We start from the raw sequence: 24948 nt of genomic DNA on the forward strand, positions 1-24948 counted from the left end.
AGTCCCAGTCTTGGGGTGCCTCTGCCAGAGCCGGCCCTGCTATGCAGGTAGCATGATGCAGCTTGCTTCAGACGACACCAAGAGGAGAAGGAAAATAAGCATGGGAAATGGCGTCTGAGCTGCAGTAGGGTGGAGGGCACTGTTTGGGCCTCAGGTAGCAAAATGACGTATGTTTTAAGCAGGGATGAGGAACCTCAGACCCAGTGCCAGATTAAACCATGTGGAGGCCCCCAAGGCAGTTGAAATCTCGGGGCTAGGGACCTCCTGCACATACTCTAGTTGAACAACATTGAACTAAGAAAGCTTGATTGTAATTTTCTTTCAAGATCACATCAGTACTAATTTGATCCATTGTTGTGGGGCTCCTCAAATGCACGGGGCCCATAGGCCTACTCTGCCTATTGGGTAATCCGGCACTGCTCAGACCCAGGGACTGAATTCGCCCTTCCTTCCAGCTCTATCTCGTCTTGGGAGATCTCCTCAGGCCACAATCCCCTCTCAGGTAGATAGCCGTGTTGGTCTGACGCAGTCGAAATAATAAATAAAAATTGTCCAGTAGCTCCGTAGAGACCAACTAAGCATGTTCTGGGCATAAGTATGGGTATAAGTATGTTCTGGGTATAAGCTTTCGTGTGCATGCACAAGAAAGCTTATACCCAGAACATACTTAGTTGGTCTCTAAGGTGCTACTGGACAATTTTTTTATTTGTGTCTTATCGTAAGCCAGGGGTCCCCAAACTAAGGCCCATAGGCCAGATAAGGCCCGAGGGACTCGTTTATCTGGCCCGTAGCGACCCCCCCACCCGCTGCTGCCACCCGCTCTTACCAGCGCTGCGCTGCGAGGCTGCCCACTTCCGGGTCGGAGGAGCACTGGAAGTAGCTTGTGCGCATGCGCAAGTATTATTTTCAGTGCACATCCGGGTCGGGCGAGGCAGGTGCACATGCGCACAAGCTATTTCCGGTGCTCCTCCGACCCAGAAGTGCGCAGGAAATAGCATGTGCACACGCGTATGGGCACGCGCTTCCCCACACGCGCCCGTCGCGCGATCAGCACTGGAGACACTGGCCCTGTCATAAGCTGAGCTGCAGAACAGGACATTAAGTGACCGAGAACAGACTGAGATACTATTTTCATGTTTAATTTCTGCAACTGATTATCACATGCTTGTGGTCCGTGTTAGCTAATGTGGAGAACGTACTATCAGCTGGTTTCCAGGCACTGCTACTAAAATAGATTGTCAGTCTGATTAAAATCAGTGGGTGCGGGCAGGCCTAACTCTGCATGGAGTATGCTGCAGAAATACTTAACCAGTCACTTAGAGATGCCTGTCCCCTAAAGTTCAGGCAACAGTTTAGGCTATATACACATCAGCAGCTTAAAATGCAGTGTGAGTGTCGTTCTCCCCTCCCAGTCCCAGCCGTGTCTTTCACATTTTTTATTTTCCTTAGTTTAAAAATATGAGCTAAATATTTTACTTTCTAGGTTTTTTTATAGAAATGGGTATGTGCTATCTTTCTTTTCTGTATAACAATAATTATTATTATTATATATAATTGTAATTATATTAGTTGTCTACCAGCAGCCCAACATATTCCTTCCTATCTCACTGCCACTAAGGTCTCCACTGCATAATTTTCCCACTTCTGTCTGGGGTTTTGTGTACTCTGCTAAAGCAGAAACCCACAAAATCCAAATTCAGCCCAAAGAAAAGTCAGATCCTGAAACCTGCATAAATTATGCAAATTAAGCACAGCAGTGCATATGATCACTTATTTTGCAAAAATTATTTTGATTTCCTAATTATATTGAGAAATAGAGGAAAACACTCTGCTACTGAGAATGTTATTGTCTGACCTGAGATTTCATCAGGCATTGTCCACATACAATGAAGCCCAACTTATTTAATATTTATTAAATTAAAGCACAAATCCTCACAGAGTCTACTCAAAAGTAAGTCCTACTGAATTCAATTAGTCTCAAAGGTAAAGGGACCCCTGACCATTAGGTCCAGTCGCGGACAACTCTGGGGTTGTGGCGCTCATCTCGCTTTATTGGCCAAGGGAGCCAGTGTACAGCTTCCAGGTCATGTGGCCAGCATGACTAAGCCGCTTCAGGCGAACAAGAGCAGTGCATGGAAATGCCGGTTACCTTCCCGCTGGAGCAGTATCTATTTATCTACTTGCACTTTGACGTGCTTTCGAACTGCTAGGTTGGCAGGAGCTGGGACCGAGCAACGGGAGCTCACCCCGTCGTGGGGATTACTCCTAGGTAAATAGGGTTAGGATCACAACCCTAAATTTCTTTCGTTAAAAAATATATTCTGCATACCTGTTATACAGGCGCTCAAGGCAACTAACTTTAGACACACCAATAAACAACCACAATTGGAGGTGAATATAAAATCTTCATATCTATGAGAACCCAGAACTTGCCTCGCTTAACTCCCTTCTTCCATGCCATGTTATTGCTAGGATATAAACTCAGATGTAAGAAAGATCTTGTATATGAAGAGCAGCCTCTCAGTAGTTTTGGCACTTTCCCCTCCATTCTTCTCAGATATGGATCCTGGCTTTAATCAAAGATTGTGAGCCTTAATCAGGTTCCTGCAAAGCATCCTGTTTCTGAAAATGTCTGACCTACTCTTTCCTCCTCCAACTTTCCAACTTCTAAGCAATAATTCATCGTTCCTGTATGAAATATTAAAGGCAGCACATTTTGCAGTGCCCTATTTATCTGCAGTTTCTTTTTCTGCTCTTTCTACGGTGCTATTAAGCTTGCTCCCAGCCAGCAACAGCTTCTGCAGACACATTTCCATCAGGGTGTATAATTAAGCAAGTCATCTTCCGTTCTGCTGTGCTGTGCTGTGCTCTGATGACAGCATATGAGCAAAGCTGGTTCCCAGTTATCCTGAGAAAGCATGACACAGAGCTATCAAGTCCTATTCTCGAATGCTGTGGTATGCTGGAATAAATTTGTGCCAAACTTTTTTTTTTTAAAGGATGAACACTTTAAGGCCTGTTCCACTATCACCACCACCCCACCCCACAAAAGTGGAACAATTTGCTCGGTCCTGCAGTGCACTTCTAAACATATGCAGAGTGTATTTCCCCCCAGCGAAGACAGAAGGCACAACTTTCCAGACTTAGCTACTGTTTTTCAAAGGCTATAGGGGACATGATTTGATTTACCTGTAAACTACAGAGATCAGGGGTGTGGATTTCATTAAGTGACTCTGTAGCCTTTGCCCTATAATTTGAGCGCTGTACTTTTTCTTACTGCTGTACAAACCCAACCTGTTCCTACACCTTTGGGATTACAAGCACACCTACCAAGTCATAGGGGTTCCCATGCAATTTGAAGAATGGCATGCAAAAAACCAGCTCACTTTCAAGCCCAACCTTTATGAGTTAACTTTAACCTGAACCCATGATCCTTTCCACCCAATCCTCTGGCAGTTAGGAATCTCTGCATTAACATAACATACCATGAAAAGGGAATGGCTGCATAGGTTTTATATTGTAGCCTTATTGGAGTTCACCGATTGGGTCTGTGTTGCTCCCGGACGGAAGGAAGGAAGTCAAATGACGCCGAGGTTGGTTCAAAGAAAGAGTTTATTCTGCTCTCTGGATAGCAGAAGGCACTTGCGTGGTGAGTCCACAGCAAGTCCAAAGAAATGAGACATTCCATGTTTATACAGCTGTGTCCTTGCTATGCATTTACTCATCAGCTCAAGTTGTATGCATTTTAGAAATGCTAAGAGGAAAGAAGAAAAAAAAAAGGGGGGGTCTGAGTCAGTTTTAAACTGACTGCTCGGAAACCCATTCCTTCAATATCAGCATGAAGCTGATTACACACAAGATTGAGTATAAATTTTTGCCCCTTACTCTTGTGTTGCACCCAGGGATGTCTTCATCAACAAGAGAAAACCTGCCATTGCAGAGGATTCGCCAACATGGGCATACATCCCTGTTCTAGTCTTAGCTGTGCATGTTGACATACCCATGTACTGAGATGGTATTTGCACTGGCACCACCTGAAGAACACCCTCTGCTGCTGCTGCTGCTATTACTGTCAACAGACGATGACAGTTTAGTTAAGCAAATCTCTCTCTGTACTTTTTTTCCTCATAGATGAATGGAAATTTCCCCAGGTTATCCATCCCGCATGTCACACAGTATATAGCCGGTAGGCCAGGTCACTTGATCCTCAGTTCACACAGAGAGGAGCTCTCTCCCCCACCCACCGCAATCTATGGTCGGGGAGAGGTTTAAAAAAAAAAAAAAAAGGTAAAGGACCCCTGGACAGTTAAGTCCAGACAAAGGTGACTATGGGGTTGCGGCGATCATCTCGATTTCATGTGTTTGTCCACAGACAGCATGACTAAACCGCTTCTGGAGCAATGGAACACCGTGACGGAAACCAGAGTGCACTGAAACACTGTTTGCCTTCCCGCCACAGCGGTAACTATTTATCTACTTGCACTGACTTGCTTTCGAACTACTAGGTTGGCAGGAGCTGGAACAGAGCAATGGGAGCTCACCCTGTTGTGGGGATTCAAACTGCTGACCTTCTGACTGGCAAGCCCAAGAGGCTCAGTGGTTTAGACCACAGCGCCACCCGCGTTCCTGGTTGGGGAGAGGAGCCAACTCATCAAGAGGCAAAGACCTCTCTGTCTTCCCTTCCCTTCCCTGCCACGCATCTTCCAAGTTAGCGGTACCCACTTCTAATGTGGGAGGTGTCAGGGTCCTGGAAGAGGACAGTTTCTGGTCTGTTGTTGAGCTCTTATATGGTGGCTGGTCAGGTTAGTCCCGAAAAAGCACTTTTGTTTCCCTGCAGTGCCTATCTCTTTTCTATGCATTATTTATCTGGTGGATTTGGGAGGGATGATATTACTTGAGGTTGTTTTTACTCCGAAACAGCACCTTTTTATTGCTGCTCTGTGTGATTTTATTTGACTACAGCACCCTAAGGCACCCGATGACAGCACTTGTGAGTAGAAGGATGATTTAGTTTTAAGGTTTAATTGTGTTTGTTGTGGTTCAGTTTAATTCATGTTTTAGTAGGATCTCAATGTGCTTTATGGTTTGTTTTGAGCTATACAGAAAAAGCCCGCAAGCACTTGCTGAGAATGTGGAAGGGTCGTGACCTGGCGATGGAGCACATGCTTAGCATGAAAGAGGTTCCAGGTTCAAACCCTGGTGTCTCTGGGTGGGGTTGGGAAGGATCCTGGCCTAAAACACCAGAGAGTTGCCACCAGCCAGTGCAGATAGTAGTCAGCTGGTTGGGCCAATGGTCTGGCTTGCTATAAGGCAGCTTGCCAAGTCCCTATTGGAAATGCAAAACAAAAATCCAGGGACTGGACAAGTATTGTCACCCAGTACTGGGATAGTGGCTGGGCTGGATGAATCCCTAGCCAGAATTAAGATTGCCAGAAGAAATATCAACAACCTCAGATATGCAGATGACACAACCTTGATGGCAGAAAGTGAGGAGGAATTAAAGAACCTTTTAATGAGGGTGAAAGAGGAGAGTGCGGAATATGGTTTAAAGCTCAACATCAAAAAAACTAAGATCATGGCCACTGGTCCCATCACCACCTGGCAAATAGAAGGGGAAGAAATGGAGGCAGTGAGAGATTTTACTTTCTTGGGCTCCATGATCACTGCAGATGGTGACAGCAGCCACGAAATTAAAAGACGCCTGCTTCTTGGGAGAAAAGCAATGACAAACCTAGACAGCATCTTAAAAAGCAGAGACATCACCTTGCCAACAAAGGTCCGTATAGTTAAAACTATGGTTTTCCCAGTAGTGATGTATGGAAGTGAGAGCTGGACCATAAAGAAGGCTGATTGCCGAAGAATTGGTGCTTTTGAATTATGGTGCTGGAGGAGAATCTTGAGAGTCCCATGGACTGCAAGAAGATCAAACCTATCCATTCTTAAGGAAATCAGCCATGAGTGCTCACTGGAAGGACAGATCCTGAAGCTGAGGCTCCAATACTGTGGCCACCTCATGAGAAGAGAAGACTCCCTGGAAAAGACCTTGATGTTGGGAAAGATGGAGGGCACAAGGAGAAGGGGACGACAGAGGACGAGATGGTGGGACAGTGTTCTCAAAGCTACCAGCATGCGTTTGACCCAACTGTGGGAGGCAGTGGAAGACAGGAGTGCCTGGCGTGCTCTGGTCCATGGGGTCACGAAGAGTCGGACACGACTAAACGACTGAACAGCAACAACACTGGGATAGGCAGCATCTTCAGCCTGAGGTCCTGATCCTTTTCAAAGTTGGACACCTTTGCCCAGACATCACCTCCTCCCCTATCCCATGCCTGCAACTTGCCTAGGAATAGCCTGTTCCTTCACAATTAATGAGGGGATCCCCAACCTTTTTGGACCCAGGGGAACATTTGGAAATCTGCTGTGGGCACCACAAAATTCACATTTTGCAGACGAAAAACTGGTGATATTCAGAATCCTGCTGCCAAGCAAAACACACACACCGAAACAAAACAAATCCGAAACAAAACAAATCTGCCGAGTAACCAACGCTCCCCAATCATCCCCAAGGACTTTTGCTACAAACAAACATAGATATTTACATTAAAAAATGATCCCTTCAATTAATAGGCCATGGAGAAGAACACATCATGTGATCTTGCTGGGGCATCTCCTGGTATTTCTGGATGATTAGCATGCTTTAATTATTCAAAGACTGCTGTTCCATTTGTGTCCTACCATCTTTTGAGTCAATTAAAAAAAAGAAAAGTGCAGGAATGCTAAACAGAATATATAAAGTCATTGTGGTTGGCTAAACCATCGAATCAGAGAAAAATCCTTCTAATCCTTATTTAACCCATCTCCCCTTATAATGGATAAAACTCTGCATTGAATAAAATATGCCTTAGCTATATAACAAAGTGCATCCAATTCAACTAGTACTACTTTGGGTGGCATCAAAAGCTATTCGTTTATAATCCCCAAAGATCAAGACAGCATTATATGGTTTTGCACATCATGTGCACACACACAAGCATAGAATTATCGAACTGGTAGGGACATTATGAATCATCTACTCAGGAGGTGGTGGATTTATATCTGGAAGCTCCTCAGTTATTCACTAAAGCATATTCTACAAATACCTGCCCTTAAAGATCCTGATGAATGTTCCACCAAATGCTTAGCCAACCTGTGCTGATGGACCACCCCCTTTACAGAACGTTCTTCCTAATTGCCACTGGTTACAGTTTCAGCTCATTATATCATGGCATCCTTGGCAGAAAAGAGCAGTGGACCTCTGCCCTTTTTAAAGCACCCGACCACATATCTGAAGGCTGTTTCCAAGTCTCCTCTAGTCTCCCAGCCAAACAAATGTGACTACTTCAGCCTTTCTTCCTATGCCATGTTCTCTACGCACCTTCCATCATTTGTTTCTTTCCTCTAGATTCTTCCCAGGTTGTCTATCCTGTGCTTGCTATGGGGCAACCAGAACCTTCACACTGTATTTCTACGAAAAGGTCTCACGAAAGTAGATCAAGTACCTCCTGTGTCTTACTTTATGGTTACCAGACGTCCCCGTTTCCTGGGGACAGTTCCCGGATTTACAAATCTGACCCCAGACAAAATCCGTCCCCGGAATGTTCCTGGATTTCATTTAATGTCCCTGGATTTATATTTTAAGTGTTGTAGATTTATTAGTAGGGAATGAATGTTGTGTGATTGGTTCACTGACACAAAACATATCATATGGGGACTTCCGGCGAGGCAAGATGGCGGGCGCCATGGCAGACTGCTGCTGTTGCTGCGACTGCCAAAGGGAACCAGGGATGCCCGGTGCGTCAACTAGGGGAACCGCTGACAGACACACACACACACACACACACACACATGAGTGAGTGAGTGAGAGCGCCCAGCCACCCGGCCAACTGCCCAGTGACGCTCTGGGGCCAGGAAAACCCCAGAGCCGATTCAGGGAGAAGGAGGAGAGGAGAAGGAGAAGGAAGAGAGAGGAAGAGGAAGAAGAAAAAAGAGGGGAGCCCCAACCTTGCCGCGCTGCTGTGGAGGAGAGGTAGGAGAGCACCAGGAGGGCAAGGACATGTGGCCGAGCCCAGGCCTAACCCGAGCCTAGTCCACTGAGGCTAGTGGCTAGTACTCCAAGAGAGCAGGCCGGGGCCCAGAGGAAGGCAGTGTGACAGAGGAGACCACAGAAGAGAAGATATTACTTCTTTTTAAAAAAACAAAAAACTTTTAAAAATAACTCTCCCCCCCTTTTCAAAAAAGAAGAAGAAGAAGAAGTGTCCCCAGATTCTTTGAAAAAAATCTGGTAACCTTAACTTACTTGTGGTCACTAGCCCTGTCCATACCTCCTACTCACAGACCAGATGCTGAAGGAAAAGTGAGGAAAACAAGAGAGCTTGAGGAACGATGTCCCATCCCCCATCCTCATATGAAGAGGTGAAGTGCAAGAAAAGGCACACACAGATACTTGCAGTATAGGTATTTGCAGTATATGGGAAACCTCAGGAAGTTGTGGACTCTCCTTCCTTGGAGGTTTTTAAGCAGAGGTTGGGTGGCCATTTCTTCATGGATGCTTTAGTTGAGATTCCTGCATTGCAAGGGGTTGGACTAGATGACCCTCGGGATACCTTCCAACTCTACAATTCTATGACTCTACGCTGGTATGGATAAAGCACAGCCATATCAACATTCAGATCAATGGATTTGATATTCAGTACAGGCTATTGCAAGGAGGAGGAGAGGCTGACTAGGACACCTATTGCTTTGCATGTGGAAAGTCCTAAACGTTTCCAGCTAAAAAGGTTATCTGGGAACCAGCCTGGGAACAATGCCTTCTGGAGACCTTGTTAAAATAGAAAATGGGTCAGTGGACAGACTCAGTATAAGGCAAGTCCATGTGTTCAGTAGCTTGGAGTGGGCTCCACAGCTCTTGCAACAAATCCCTATTTGGAATCCTGCAAGTTCAAACCTGAATGTGTGGGCTATGGCTTGCTTCTGCCGCATTTTATCTATAGTCAGCAACAGATACAATTCCAAGAAGGCTGTGATGAGGACGAGACAGCTGGATCAGAGACTGAAAAATTAATTCCGGGATTTCAATTAATTCTTCTTTTATGAGCTAGCAACTCCACATTCTAAATCTGAAAAATGCAAACATTGCACGACAAGATTGTGGAGATGAGTAAAAGTTTCCGGTGGTCTTTATTAATCTATTGGAGCGATCACCCTGTGACAGCAGTCTGAGAAGAGCAAACAGAGCATTTTGGAGACTTCCGTGAGGGCGGGAGTGGATGGCTGATGGCGTGGGAGGCAATATTATTACTTTACGGCTCCACAAACTGAAAATGACAACGAAGTCTGCTCCTGCAGAGTTTTGAACATTGTACATGGTATCACTGTCTGGGTACAGGGATAATGAGAAAATTTACTTAGAAAGCAGCGTAAAAACCATATAAAACAAGATTAGGCAGAACACTGGGGGGGGGGGGAAATACATCAAAGTGTGTGTGTGTGTGTGTGTGTGTGTGTCTTATTGGAAGTACGACTTTTTTTTACACATCACCACCACCTGATTTGAAGACACAGGACAGCCAAACCGGAGAGCCGATTAAAAAAAGGTTTGAAGGCCTCATGCTTTGAAATTTTTATGCATCACTGAGGAAGAGAATGGAGGGATTTAGAGGCAATATGAAGGACAACCACCCTTTCTCCTAAAGCAGAGCTGTGGTGTAAATAAATGTGATAAGTTAGTACCAGCTGTTCAGGTCTCAGAAGTGCTTTGTTGGATACCACGCTCAGTATATTTGGGGAAATTGCTTTGCAAAAAAAGAGTGCATCTCTGGCAAAATTGCAAACAATAATATGTTTGTTAAGAGAAGGTTGCACTGTCTAAAAAAAGGATGAACACATGACGTAGCCTTACAGTGGATTGGCTTTTTTGTCCATCCAGACCCATGCGGTCTACCCTAAATGACTGTGGCTTCTCCAGCAAACTGAATTCTGTCCAATTCTACTTCCTGAAACCCTGTTTAGATGGCAATGAATGGAGATGACCAGGACTTTCTAAAAGCAAAACAGATGCTCTACTTGTGAGTCATAGACCCACCCCTCTCTGAATCTCTGTATGGATGTCTGTGTAGGTAAATCCTTTCTGTTGCAGGGAAAGCACTGCCTCCTCCCTGCCCACCTCCCAGTTCACTACCCCTCACACACTACTTCTTCTTCTTCTTCTTCTTCTTCTTCTTCTTCTTCTTCTTCTTCTTCTTCTTCATTATTGTAGTGGTTTGGAGTTACTCGTGCGTAAGCCGACCCCGTTTCGGTGCTTGGTTGCCGGGTTAAACCCTTCGGACTGCACAGCCCATCTCCGCTTGACTGCCTCAGTCACTGGCAGAATCTGTCTGTGGGCGTTTCTTAAACCTCTGCCAGCATAAAAGCTGTTTGACACCTAATCGTCTCCGCCTCTCATTGCGCGGGAGTCTCCTGCGCAGGGTGGGCGTGGGTAGCGGAGTGCCTGGGCTCTCTTCACTGACTTCCAGGGAAGAATTCCGGAGCCCTTCCACCTCCTCTTCCCATTGCTCTCCTGGACTCTTGGTGTCACGCGTATTTCCTTCCCCTTCCACCAAGCTGAGTCTCCCCCTTGTGCTAGGACCTTCACCTGCAGAATCTGAGACCCTCCCCTTCTCCCGTGTCTCTGATGTCAGTTCCCTGACAATTATTATTATTATTATTATTATTATTATTATTATTATTATTATTATTATTATTTTAATACCCTGCCCATCTGGCTGGGTTTCCCTAGCCTCTCTGGGTGGCTCCCAACAGAACACTAAAAACAGACTATAACATCAGTCATTAAAAACTTCCCTAAACAGGGCTGCCTTCAGATGTCTTCTAAAAGTCAGATAGTTGTTTATTTCTTTGACATCTGATGGGAGGACGTCCCACAGGGCAGGCACCACTACCAAGAAGGCCTTGTAACCTCACTTCTCGCAGTGAGGGACTTGCCAGAAGGCCCTCGGAGGTGGACCTCAGCGTCCAGGCTGAACGATGGGGGTGGAGATGCTCCTTCAGGTATACTTTGACTTTAACATATTTAACAGTGCTGCTTAGTGTTTTTAACTCTTGGAAACAGCGCAAGGGCCAGCCAACCTGTGCAAATCCACCATCTGGAGCAAACTGGGAGAACAGGTTTCTCCTGAACTTGGTCCAGGGCCGGGGAGGAGACTTAAAATAAGCACAAATGCTTAAAATAAGTGTGCTTTCATGGTGGGTCCACCACTAAAAAAGATCTCTCCCTATACGCATGCTACGGTGTTTATTTCTGAGATTTCATTTAGCAAAACAAACCCTTGTGACACGAGGCAGTTTAGCAAATGTAATGAGATTATTTCAATGGAGAATGTAAATGTAATAACCAGCATTTGAAAGTGCCAGGAAAATGTGATGCAGTATTTGTTCACCACCCAAGCTGATTAAATTCTGCTTCCAATTTGAGATACTTAAAAAAAAAAAATGCTATAGAAAAAAATAAAATGATTAATTTAAAAAGAATACCCTCTGGTAAACAGATGACCAAAGTATGGAGGAAAAGTAATGCCAATTCAAAGGAAGTCCAAAAAATAAGGGATATTGTTTAAAATATGGTAAGGACATGGATTGTATTCATGTGCTCAAAATTTTGTGCATGTATTCCTCTCTACTTCCAGGAATAGCCCCAAGGAGAGAAGAAGACCAAGGTGGTCCCAGCCATCAGAAAGGAAATGAGCAATTTCAGGAAATTTGCCCCCACCCCCATTCCCAGATGCTAGAAAGGACATTTGACTCTAACTACATACCAGCTGCAGGGAAGCCTGATCTGGCTGAATTTATTGGTCACAGGACAAAAGGTTTTGCAGCAAACACTCTCACAAAGCAGCTTCCATAAACGGTACAACACAATACACAAAATCGGAGTTGCAAGTGCCACAAAAGCACAACCAAATATTTGCGAGCGTTCGAATGAACGCATTCGGTGAGCTTTTGAAAAACATCTGTTACTACATGCTGATATGAAGGATGTTCACGTAAACGCACGCAAGGACTGTGTCCAAATATGAACAATTCGCCTGACCCCCATTGCTCCACTTTGTCAGTAAGCAAGGTGAGAGCAAATAAAGAGCAGAGAGTGCCCACTTCCCAGCTGACCAACAAGCAATCAAGGCAACGCCTCTGTTTCTCAAAAGGCGTTTTATGTGTGGCAAACACATCAGCAGCGAGTTTATTATAGATCCAAATGCAGCCCCAGACAAAAACCCAGATCCAATCCAAAGTGGGAGCTTGGACTCTTTGCTATGGCAATGGCTATTCTAGGAAGCAGAAGCAGCATTTTGGAATACCTCTTGTCTCTCCACTACAAACTTGCCCTTATTTATTTATTTCTGTTCGGTTAACCTTTTCGCAGTTGAAAGCAGGCTTGACAGCTGTTCCAGCTTTTAGCTGCTACCTTTCCATGTAAGAAAGATGCTTTGTCTACCTTCTGCAGCCATGAAGTGGATGAGCAGAACATAAAACAAGGATCTGCCATATTAGGATTTCCTTAAGCATCATAATAAAACCAAATAAGCCTCACATTTTTAGTCGGTCTTAACAGAGGGACAGACTTGCAGAGAGATCACTCTTTATCTCCTGCATAAACAACGCACTTAGTTTATACTCCTGAAGAGAAAGTTCTAACATGGTCCCAAGACTGTCCAATCCTTTCTGCATTTTTCTTATCTAAATTCTCTTTCTTTCCTCCTTGGTAGTTGGATTGCTTACCTTGTGATTCTTATTAATCACGCTCATAACAAGCAGCATAACTTGCAATTTAAGTCCCTCATGACCCAAATTCCTTTAATGAATGCCTGGATTATCTCTTCTATGTTAGTGGGATTCTGCCAAATTAAATTGCTCAGTTGAGCATGGGTCCAGCCCATCCATAAGACACAAGGCAATCAACAAGGAATGTTTTCTATGGAAGACGCACAGGAAAGAGACAAAAGCTGTCCAACATGGCTCCTCCAAGGGAGCTAAAAGGACCAGTAGCTAGGGATGGGTGGATCTGTCAATTTTAATTTCGCTCAGTTACTCAGTTTTCCCACCTTAAGTTCAGGACTCTTCATTTCAGCATCAGTTTGAAAATTTATTTATAGTGACAGCAGGTAGCCAATGACAGAAATTCTGCTACATTGCTAGATGTGCTTCCCAATTATTGTTGGGCTGGGAGCAACCAGCTCTCACTCCTACACTTGCTATTAAAGGACAGTGCAATGAAATAGAATTTTTTTATATTGCTGGGGGGCGGAGGCAGAGAAATGATAACATAATGTCATCTACACAGTGGCATATTTGGAATATTTGATTAGAAATGACTGTAGTCAAATGCTGTGCTGTTGCATAGAGACAATATTTGGCCAGTTACTTGATTAGAGTGTCAGCTAGACACTCTAATTGTTATTATTTAACTACATAGCTTCTTTGGGGAGGGGGAAGCTCACAGATTTCAATTAAAGGCATTTATTTTCCAAACTCAGGTGTCTTCTGCCATCATAAGCAGCATGCCTGCTATCCAGAGATGCTCAGGAATTCTAAGAAACTAAAATATTCAGTACAGTTTTAAGATCAGTGGTTAAAATCAGTGCAGCTTTGAAAGGTTCAGCCCGCCATCTTCATTCAAAATGATGTCCAATCGTATCTAAACATAGATGAAAGCATGCTCCCTGGTACCAGGAACCATCTTGCAAAATTTGCTTACGATATCTCAACGGGTGTCTAAAAGCCTAGCAAAAAATTCATATATAGATATAGATACAGTGGTATCTCGGGTTACAGATGCTTCAGGTTACAGACGCTTCAGGTTACAGACTCTGCTAACTCAGAAATATTACCTCGGGTTAAGAACTTTGCTTCAGGATGAGAACAGAAATCGCACAACGGCGGCGCAGCAGCAGCAAGAGGCCCCATTAGCTAAAGTGGTACCTTAGGTTATGAACAGTTTCAGGTTAAGAACAGACCTCCAGAATGAATTAAGTTTTTAACCCGAGGTACCACTGCATACAGACACACACACACACATATATGTATATATTCTTCGTGGCCATATCCTAATACCAAGAGGTTTAATATACTTTGGCAACTTCACACCATTTGGTCAACAGCAAACCTGGCTCAAAGGCTCTATTAATGCTGTCCAACTGATGTTTTGCCTCCCCACCCCCCATTGTGCTGCTGAACATGGCCTGTGGCACACTGTCGGCCAAGTCACATTAGATTGTAGTGTATTCTGATTCAGATAAGCTCTCCTGAGCATCCTGAATTGCCAGAGCACACACAAGAAACAGAGACAGGAATGATACCCTGGCTTTTTAAATTCTCAGCAGACGGTATGCCATTAAACCGTGTCCATTTGTTTAACAGGAAACCCCTTTCTTTCCATTCACTCATTTTGGGCCAGTTACAGCACACCAGAGGAGCCGATCTGGTGCTCCTGCTCCAACCTTGCCGATGTTCTGCCCCTCTCTCTCACCATCCCGACACATGGCAATGACACCTCTGCCAGGAGGGCCAGGTCAGCGGTGCCGCCGCCACCTTCCCCTCCACTGCCAGCCCAATACATTTTGCCGCCTGAGAGACGGATCAGGAAACCATCTAGCTCAAGGTCCATAGCATCCAAAGCTGGCCAAGTTATTTTGGAAATGGAGACAGGCAAACAGTGTTTTTCACCGTACTTGAACAGCAAAAATGCAACAATAATAAATAAAACAACTAACAGTTTGCTGCCCTTGCATGACACCCAAACCAGCACCCAAATCTACAGACTGGGGTAGGTTTGGTTTGTTAATGGCAGGGAACAAAAGGTGCAGGGAAAATAATATTCCCTAAGAAGTGAACACAGCCAACCCTAGTACACTTCAAATTTGGGTTTTTTCAGTGTCCTTGCAAGTTACTCTACCCCCTCTCAAAAGTTAAGGGGGGTTGTTTACTGAGGAAGACTGACAGGGAGACTAGCAACAGGGTTGGGGGGAAGCAAACCCCATTTTGAACTGGACCCTATTTGAATGAGGTTGGGCCTAACCTGAAAAAGAGGAGGGCTTTTTTGAGTTGGGATGTCGCATTTTGAGCTCACATGACTCAACCTTCCCTTTAAACGTTGCTGTCCTCCAAAGAACGCTGTTTTGAAAGGTACTCCTTCTCTTTCTCCCATAAAAGTGAAATGTTCTCCTCCCAATCAGTCTTAGGAGTAAAGCAATGGACTTAGGCACAACACCTCACTACCAAGAGCCTAACTAGATTTTATGAAGGATGTGTAGCTGGCTTCGACAGGTGTCTGCCCGGTAACGCATGACACAACATCAACGTTTCTCTGGGCACGAAGTCATGATGCTTGTTACTTTTACTAGCTGTTACTGTGAAGACGCTGTGGAGCAGGGGAGATGTGGTACTGCTTCATGTATACTAAGGCCCTGTAGCGCCCAGCTGTCACTAATAAGGATCCTGCAGGAGACACCATGTGTGCCTGCCTGGAAAGGACCCAGGGATTCCACATACTCATCAATGAAAATAACAGTCATTTTGCTAGTAAGGGAGATAATTATGAAATTATTCCTTTAAAAAAAAATACCGTATTTTTCGCTCTATAGCACGCACCCGACCATAACACGCGCATAGTTTTTAGAGGAGGAAAACAAGAAAAAAAATATTCTAAACGAAACAGTGGATGTATGATTTTTGTGGTTCATGCTGTGGCCACAGACATGTGATCTGACAGTGAATTTGGAGTAGCCCAATGCAAAAATCCTGAGGATCCACGTGGATCCATGCTTTGTAACCACGTTTTGCACCACTGCGGCCCCAGGCAACAGTGGGTGCGTGATTTTTTTGGTGCAAGATGTAGCCATGGACATGCTATGTGATCTGATGGTGAATTTGGGGTGACCCAGTGCAAAAATCCTGAGGATCCATGTGGATCCGTGCTTTGTAACCACGTTTTAAGTGGGGAGGGAAGGAAAAGCACTCAAGGGACAAGGAGCAAGCGTGGGGTGTGTGGAGAAGGATGCTGCTAATAATGCAGAAGAGGGGTATAAGGGGAGAAGGCTCCTCTCCTCTCCCACTTTGCTCCTTTAAAGCAAGCAGGCTCTGCTTTTCTCCCTCCTCCCCGCTTATCCCCTGCTTAGTGAGCTGAAAAACTTTGCTGCTATGTAGCGAGCTGAGTAGGAAGGAGAGAGGGACAGAGAGCCTGCTTGCTTTAAAGGAACCAACCAGACAGGAGCCACTTACACTCCTCTCCTCTCCCGCTTTGCTCCTTTAAAGAAGCAGGCTCTCTGTCCCTCTCTCCTCCCCACTCAGCGGCTCTTCTCCCGCTTTGCTGTTTCAAAGCAAGCCACGGAGAAGGGAAGGAAGGGGAACCATGGATCCTCTGCTCACGACTGCAGCAGATCCCCCCGCCATCCGTAGGCATTCGCTCCATAACACACACAGACATTTCCCCTTACTTTCTAGGAGGAAAAAAGTGAGTGTTATGGTGCAAAAAATACGGTAGTTCTCCTATGCTCCTGCGAAATATCTCTGTGAACTGGGTAATGAATTCCATTGTTGAAAGTAATTTCCCAGCCATTAATGGATGGTCTGTTTATTATTTGTTTCTTCCCCAACATTTGATTCATAGCATAAATGGGAAAAGCAGGATCTCGCCCCAAGGAGCTTGCAAGCTAAGATCTGACACGGCAAAACAATAGCAGCTACCTAAGGGTTTCTGTCAGGGAGATGAGGGCAATGCTTTCTCATATCTGTTGTATAAGGTCAGTCTAGGCAGCAGCACCTCTAATTCTGATTGGCAGGTCAGTTAATGCAACAAATCTCCATCTTCACAGAGCACCTGTGGGAGCCATGAACATCCCATTCAACTGACAGCAACCTTATTAAATTTAATAGGAAGGAATCTGCCTTGCTGAATTAGCGATTCCAAATAAACAGAGGCTATTAGAGAGATTTCAGGTCTATTTATGTATTATACCCTCGGGGGTCCCTTCCAAATCTACAAGTCTATGATTTTATGCTACCTCTACCTAGTGTGATAGCACTTTTAAAAAATCCAAGGACTAATCAGGTTGTGTATGTCCTTTTAGAGATATCCCAGCAGTTCAGAATCTTTCATCCATTCATCCAGGAATTTAAGGAAAGGCTATTATTCTTATTCATGGGGTACCTTCACTGTAGCATGTAGCAATCTAGCATTTGTTATTAGTACTACTACTGGAAGCAAACTCTGCAGCTGCTGTTATTTTTGTGTTTACAACGTTGTCCTTTTCTTCAAAGCGTTTTGTGATGAGCTGTTGTTGAGGTTAAGTAAACTAAATCAGTTTAACTGAACTGGGCATCTACCACTGCAGGGCTCACACTTTCCTTTTTTTAATTTCAATCAGTTCTGCACTTCAGTTTAGCACAATTATGTGCACAAAGATCTTACACTGGATGGAACAAACATCTGTCTGAGATTATGGCCATCAGGTGCATATCTTTTCAGCATCTGGACTCCAAACATGAGCCGCCATCCACACTTCCATTTCAGATTTCATTAAGTAGCATGGTTAAGTGATTTCGATGGAGAAGCAGATATTTCCAGTAAGATGAAAGAGATCACTCATCTTTCCTTACAGAGTGAGAGCCAGGGTACATGAAGCAAAACTAACAAACTTCAGAGTTCCTCTGCACAAGCATTGATTACACAAATATATAATCTCCCCCAACAAACAACCTTCCCCCCCAAATACAGTTGTATCCACTGCTGGCCCAGCAATGGGACTTCCATTTCTTCTCTCTCCACCCCCCCCCCCCGCATCTGAAAAAAAAGGCCCCCAACATCCCAGAGCTGATTGTGAGGGCGTCTGTGTATGTGGGGAGGGGATAGGAACTCTGTCTTGCATACAAAAGTGCATTGCATCAGCAAAGCTGGATGTCGCCCATAGACATTACAGGGAGTGCCAGTCAGTCAGTGCAGAACTATCCAAGTGAAAACAGATGGACAACCTGTGGCCCCCTGTCTTAATTTTGTGCCTCTCCTGGCATCTTCCTCCTCATATTTCCTGGCTTTTTAAAGAGCCTCCCTTCTGTATACTTTCAGAAGAACTGGAAGGGGCAGTGTAGGGTTTTGTGTGCATGCATGTATATAGAGAACACTGAGGTCAGAAAGGAATTACTTTCAGTCGCCTACATTGTAGCTGCATTGGTTTGTTGTCGGCACACACAAAAATCATCTGCCTACCTCCCTTAGAGTAGCCCCATTTAATCCAGTTTACTTCTGAGTAGACTTGCATGGGAGTTCTAACTTCAGGTAGCCAAGATGAAAACTGAAGCAGGGTGGTCCTTGCCATGGATTAGTTAAGCCATAGTGGCATGAAGAAGAAGAAGAAGAAGAAGAAGAAGAAGAAGAAGAAGAAGAAGAAGAAGAAGAAGAAGAAGGAAGAAGGAAGAAGAAAGCTTTTCTGTTCCTGGATCAGCCCATCATTATCTCTGGCTCTGCCTCTCACCAGCAAACACCCCTGACACCTGTTGGGTGCTGTTTGATATAAAGTTCCTATCATATCAGTACACATGCATGATGTTGCTGTTTTTCACTGAGTTTACTTGCATCCTCATTTGAATTCAGGAATACTCCATCCTACAGTTGTTTGAGGAACATTTTTTGTTTTCTGTTTTCTTCTTCTGCAATTTTAACACCATTTTCGAATAACGCATGCTGTTCTATCTGGTTTGTACAGTGTTTGGATAGTTATGTGGATTTGCAAATTGGTCAAAACAACAAAAAGAGATGGGTTTGACTCGGATAAACTTTTCAGCCACCTTGGACACCCCAGCACAGAGTTTTTGGGTTATTCTGCGGGAAGAGCCGTTCTATGATCCTGCCAAGCCAGTAGCCACAAGGCCATGGCTACTGCCCCATTATATGGCTGCAGCTTTAGGCTCAACAAGAAAGATAGCCAACAGCACAAAAACTGCTGCAGCAAGGAAAACTTCCTTTTATGATAGGAACTTTAAATAAAACACAACCCAACATATGTTTATTTCATGTTTATTAGCAATTAATGGGTTATCTTGGATGCAATATTTATCCTATTTAAATCAATGACAGTTCTCTTTATGGTTTTTTAAAAATGGATTAGAATGGCACCCCTTTTCATTAACTATGTTTATTTAGGGAAAATAATCAAAGAGACATAGTGTCCCGTCATAAATGGTTGACACAAAATTTAAGCAGCTGAATTGAATACAATATAGGCAACAGACCATTTATTTTTATTGTCAAGAGAAAATCAAGATTTTCTTTTGCTGCCCAGCAATAGATGGGAAAATAGGAGTCTTTTATCTAAAGTTTCTCTTATATGTGAATAAAATGATATGGGCACATTAAAAGATGGAGAAACATATGGGCACATTAAAGGATGGAGACGTTATGTATATCATATACAACTTACAGCATGGGAGAAGCTATGGAACTGGGATTTGAAATTTACAGCATGTTATACGTTGAAAGAAAACAATATGAAAATGATGTATCGTTGGTAGTTAACTCCCAGTAAACTAGCTAAAATGTACAAAGCAAGGTCAAATACATGCTGGAAATGTGAGGAAAAAGAAGGCATCATTTATCATATGTGGTGGACATGTAAAATACTAAAAGAATTATGTGAGATGATATATAGTGAATTTTCAAAAATGTTTAAAATAACTTTTTCTTTAAAAACCCAAAACTTTTCTTTTACGAATTCTAGGTGCCGAAATTCCAACGGATCAGAAAAAAGCTATTTACGTTTGCAACCGCTGCTGCTCAGATGTTACTAGCCCAGAGATGGAAAGAAGATAAAGTCCCTACCAGAAAAGAATGGCAGATTAAGTTGATGGATTATGCCAAAATGACAAAAATGACTGGAAGAATCAGAAATCAGGAAGAGCAAAATTTTAATAAGAAATGGGGGAAATATATAATTTGCCTTAAAAACCATTGTAAGCAATTAAATTTATTAGTAGGATTGGAATAATTCTTGAAGTTTAATGTTGAGCTTCCACAGTCACTTATGGACTCACGGTTAAAACTGTGTTTATGGAAGACAATCTTACTCAGCTACGAGTGATCGCTGAAGAAGAAGAGGAAGAAGAAGAGGAAGAGGAAGAGGAAGAGGAAGAAGAAGAAGAAGAAGAAGAAGAAGAAGAAGAAGAAGAAGAAGAAGAAGAAGAAGACATTTAATAGATTCAGATTAATACAAGATGCAGGAGCAAAACATTATACAAGGACCCACAAAGGGGATGAGGGAAGTCCAGGAGACTCTTCAGAGCTCTCTTTTCATGTTGGTTGTTTGATAACTGTTCGTAAATTTCAAAATCTGAAAAAAACTAATTTTTTTAAAAGAGACTTGTTTAAGGTTTGTCAAACTATCCCTCTGCCATCAGCTCCTGATGAAACCCCAGTGGTACCTTCTAGTCTGGGTTGAACTAAACCAGGGTTGGGGAACCCGTGGCGCTCCAAATGATGGGGGACTACAGCTCCCATCAGCTCCAGCAAGCATGGCCAAGGGTCAGGGATAATGGGAGCTGGAGTCTAACAGTTTCCCCACCCCAGAATTAGACAATGGCAGCTGGTCCACGGCTGGTAAACCACAAAATGGCTGCAAAACAGCTGGGAGGAGCTGTGATGGACAGGCCAATAGCTGGGGTGATGGACTGGGTTCTTTTTCCACCCTTCAGTTTCCTCTACCCCACCTGATTCCTCTCAAGCCAGGGTTCTTGCTGCCTTGCAGGGGAAAGAGGCAGGGGAAAAGGTGGGCTGCAAGGAACCACAGTGGGGAAGCACACCTCTTTCCTCTTGCCACTTCTCTGCTGAAAATGACAACATACCCCAATAGTTCAGATCCACTGATCTAACTCTGCTGCCACACATACAGCTTGACTCCCTTTCTTGCAGAGAAAGCCACTTGTAACTGAACCACGCCTGATGCACAGAACCAAAAAGGAGCAAACTTAAGCATGTGAATAAAGATTCGCTTCTGATTTAACATGCAAATAGTACACCTCTTGTTGCAAGAGAATGGTATTTTGAGGGAGAGTTGGGTTCAAGCAATGTTCCTTGTCTCTCAACATGCAGGCCTGGGCATATGATTCTTTATGAGGATGTTTGTTGCTCCTGTGTTTTCATGTAAACTAGCCTGACATATGGTTTCATAGAACGGCAGAGTTGGAAAGGACCCCAAGGGTCATCTAGTCCCAACCCCCTGCAATGCAGGATTGGACCCTTTCACCTCTACAGCACCACTGATAGTCTTTTTAAAGAACTGTTGTGGCATGGCACAAAATCGCCAGATGCTTTTCTCGGGGGTGAGGTTTGTCTCAAAATAATAATTGGGCCCCTTTGGAATCTGGCCCAGAACCCGGGGATGTCAAAGTAGTTTGAATAAAAACTATTTGATTTCACCGAGGACAATGGAACCAAACTGGAATAAATTCAAGTATTTTGGTTTCCCACGCTCACTAGCTCCTTCCTGGTTTTAACACAAGTCATTCCTCTTCCAATTGCTTTATCCCCTGCCCTCCTTTCAGTGGCCATGGAGAACACAACAGAAAAAATAATAATGATAATTGCAAACAGAAAATCATCTCTGACCATACATAAACAAGCAAAAAAAGCACATGACCCATACTGGACTTTGCAAGGACTTTTTTTTTTGCATGTGTTATAACAAATATAAACATTTTATTTCATAAACTGCCTCCACAAGAGGACTGGAAGGTTTCTAGAAAAGGGGGATGTGCTTTGTTTTGGTTTGAGGCTTGGTGTGTTGTTCTTCTTGCAAAAGACGAAGGTGCAAAAGCAGTAGTGACAAGCTATGCAGGGGAGATGATATAAAAGCTACTTACACTTTTTGGTGTGAAATAATCCCTCTGGATTCTGCCAGCTGGAAAATAATTAGCCCATTTCTTAACGGCACTGTTGCTTCTGTCTGCTCTCTCTACGGACGCAAGAAAACACAGGTATGAGAGGAGGGAGGGGAAAATGCTGCCACTGGTGTTCTGCCGCTGCAGCTAAACTCTGCTAGGCTCTGATAAAGCAATTGGCAGGTTAAGGATGCTGAGGACGGCAAGCAGATAAACAGGTACCTTGGCTTTCAAGAGGCAAAGGATGCTCCTGCGGCAGCTACCCTTCGTCTTGTGTAACAGCGAGAGCCGCTCAGTCTCTGTACCGCTGACATGCTACCAGCCAGCATTTCAGAAAAGGCGTCTGGGAGGTCCTAGTGCCAGGGTCTGCAATGTCGCCTTGTTGCAACCCGACTCCTGGCATGTTTTCAGACAGCTCCAAGTTGCCACGGAAGGCAGAGAAAAAAGGGATCAAGGGCTTAAGTCGGAAGAAGGCTGACAATTCAAAACCAGCCTTGCAACTCTACAATCCTATGGTTCTACTAAGCAAAAGAAGCACCATCTTTCTTTAAAAGAACAAAACTCAGTGTTTGCTCTAGTGCTGAAGAAGACAAGGGCTCCCTGTCAAAAGAAAAATGGTTTTCGAGGCTCACAAAAGCTGCAGCCCCTAAGTACACTTGCTGCAGAGTACGTTTGGGTAAGCATGCAAGGATTGTGGTGCAAATTTTCTTGGAATAATAGGGTGTTGCAGTGGACGGGCACAGAATAGAGCCTCACATTGTTTTATTCCCCCCCCCCCCCCAAAGGCACATCAGTCATAGGGAAACTGTGTCTCTCCAGATGCTGGAGTCCAACTTATTGCTGCAAGGCAGTGATGGGGCACCTGCTGGAGACCTATGGTTCTTGTTTGTGTACAAATTCCATCAGCTCCAGCCAGCCTGGCCAGTGGTCAGGGATGATGGTAGCCATAAGTATACCAATATCTGAAGGCCCACAGGTTCCCATACTTGGGCTACGCAGAGACAATCTTTCTCTTTCTTTTTCAAGAAAATTGAGTGTCGGAGATGGGGGACACATACACACTCTGATCTAACAGAAGGAAACACATAATAATAAACAACACATGTGCTATAAATTTGCTTGGGCAAAGGACCAGTCGAGGTTGAGAGAATCAGAGCAAAAGCTGAATTCAGGCCTCCCTCTTGCTAGTGGCACCTGATCGAGATGAAGTTTTGAGAAACAACAGTGTTTCATTGTTGTTGCTGTCTGCAAAAAGACCCATTGAAATAGTTGGTCATAAGAATAAAAGAAAAATTACAATAAATTAGTTTGGAGATGGTATTTAACATCAGTCAGATTAAATAAATGCTTTTGAATTATGGTGCTGGAGGAGACTCTTGAGAGTCCCATGGACTGCAAGAAGATCAAACCTATCCATTCTGAAGGAAATCAGCCCTGAGTGCTCACTGGGAGGACAGATCCTGAAGCTGAGGCTCCAATACTTTGGCCACCTCATGAGAAGAGAAGACTCCCTGGAAAAGACCCTGATGTTGGGAAAGATTGAGGGCACAAGGAGAAGGGGACGACGGAGGACGAGATGGTTGGACAGTGTTCTCGAAGCTACCAGCATGAGTTTGACTAAACTGCGGGAGGCAGTGGAAGACAGGAGTGCCTGGCGTGCTCTGGTCCATGGGGTCACAAAGAGTCGGACATGACTAAACGACTAAACAACAACAACAACAGATTAAATAAAATAAACAAGGAATATTCAGTTTTATGTTGGAGGGGATGCCAGGAAACCGGGAACTATGTTCACATGTGGTGGGGGTGTAAATATGTACAATTTTTTGGTAAAGGATGTTTTAGGAGATAACAGAAATCACTGGCTTAAAGCTGACGAAAGCCCAGAAGTAGCGTTATTATCAATTTACGATGGGGGAGAAGGTTTGCAGGCTGTGAAGGGCTTGCTCGCAAATTTATTGACAGCTGCACGAGTTATTATAGCTAGGAAGTGAAAGGGGCAAGCAGAATTTAAAATGGAATAATGGTATAAAGAGATGTGGGATATAGCCATTAATGCTAAATTAACATGTGCCATTAAGGTAAGATGGGGAATATGCAGGAGAAATGATTTTGAGGAGATATGGAAGGTGTTTGTAGAATTTGTACTGTTAAAATGGAAAGGGGGTCAAACCATCTTAAGAGGTGTTGAAATTTTGGGAGGTTGGATAGTTACAATGGAATGGTCTCCGTGGGGTGGGGTGCACATTTTTATTCTTATTTATTTATGATTATTACTTATTTCCCTAAAAAAGAATAATAATAAAATAATAATAATAACAATAATAAAGAAACAGCTGGTCATTGCTCTCCCCAGGTAGTTTTGCCTCCGCCCCTCTCTATTTTTGAAGGGCTGCATGAGCACTCGTATGGATAGGCAACATTCTTGGAAATACACAACTCTGTTAAAAACAGCTCCAAAACTGCTCAAAGACATGTGTTTATTTGCATTGATACTCTCCAACAAGCACTTCTGATTATAACACGTTGTTGAAGCAGCAATCAGTTTGTTCAGCTGGCTACAAAAATTGGCTAAACCTGAGGAAGAAAAGAGTTGACCAGAAGTTTGACAATAATAACCACAAACGTTTCAGAGATTGTCTCCAAGCCTAGAGGCTATAATCCATACATGCTCTGGCATAATAAAAGAAGGCCTCTTCTCATTTATTAAAACCACTGTTGTTCTTTTAAATCACAAAATTGAATCCATCTTTCCTACTTCCCATTCTGTTTCCAAGGTCTGCTACATATTTGTTGTTTCTCTGTGGTGTATCAGTCCCTTAAGGCTGATGTTTTGGAATAATTTCTCTTTATTGCTGCAGGCAGACAAGACCCACCCCTGCCACACACAATATTTCTCCTGACTAGACTGCATCCTGGCTTTTCTACATGCTTTTAGAACTGACAGCTTGCATGATTAGTTTTACTCTTTTATTAGTGTTCAACTATTTTAAA

The 24948-nt window shown here is 43.8% G+C and overlaps 1 long non-coding RNA gene across 1 annotated transcript in view; it reads right to left on the reverse strand.

Moving 5' to 3' along the window:
* Window positions 1-24948, reverse strand: part of LOC144326497 (uncharacterized) — a 47754-nt gene that overhangs the window by 16631 nt on the left and 6175 nt on the right. The window contains exon 2 of the long non-coding RNA XR_013391532.1: window positions 21937-22028. This is a non-coding gene — a long non-coding RNA (uncharacterized LOC144326497). The remainder of the gene's footprint in view (window positions 1-21936; window positions 22029-24948) is intronic.

This window comes from Podarcis muralis, unplaced genomic scaffold, assembly GCF_964188315.1.
Source record: "Podarcis muralis unplaced genomic scaffold, rPodMur119.hap1.1 HAP1_SCAFFOLD_78, whole genome shotgun sequence".
Lineage (NCBI taxonomy): Eukaryota > Metazoa > Chordata > Lepidosauria > Squamata > Lacertidae > Podarcis > Podarcis muralis.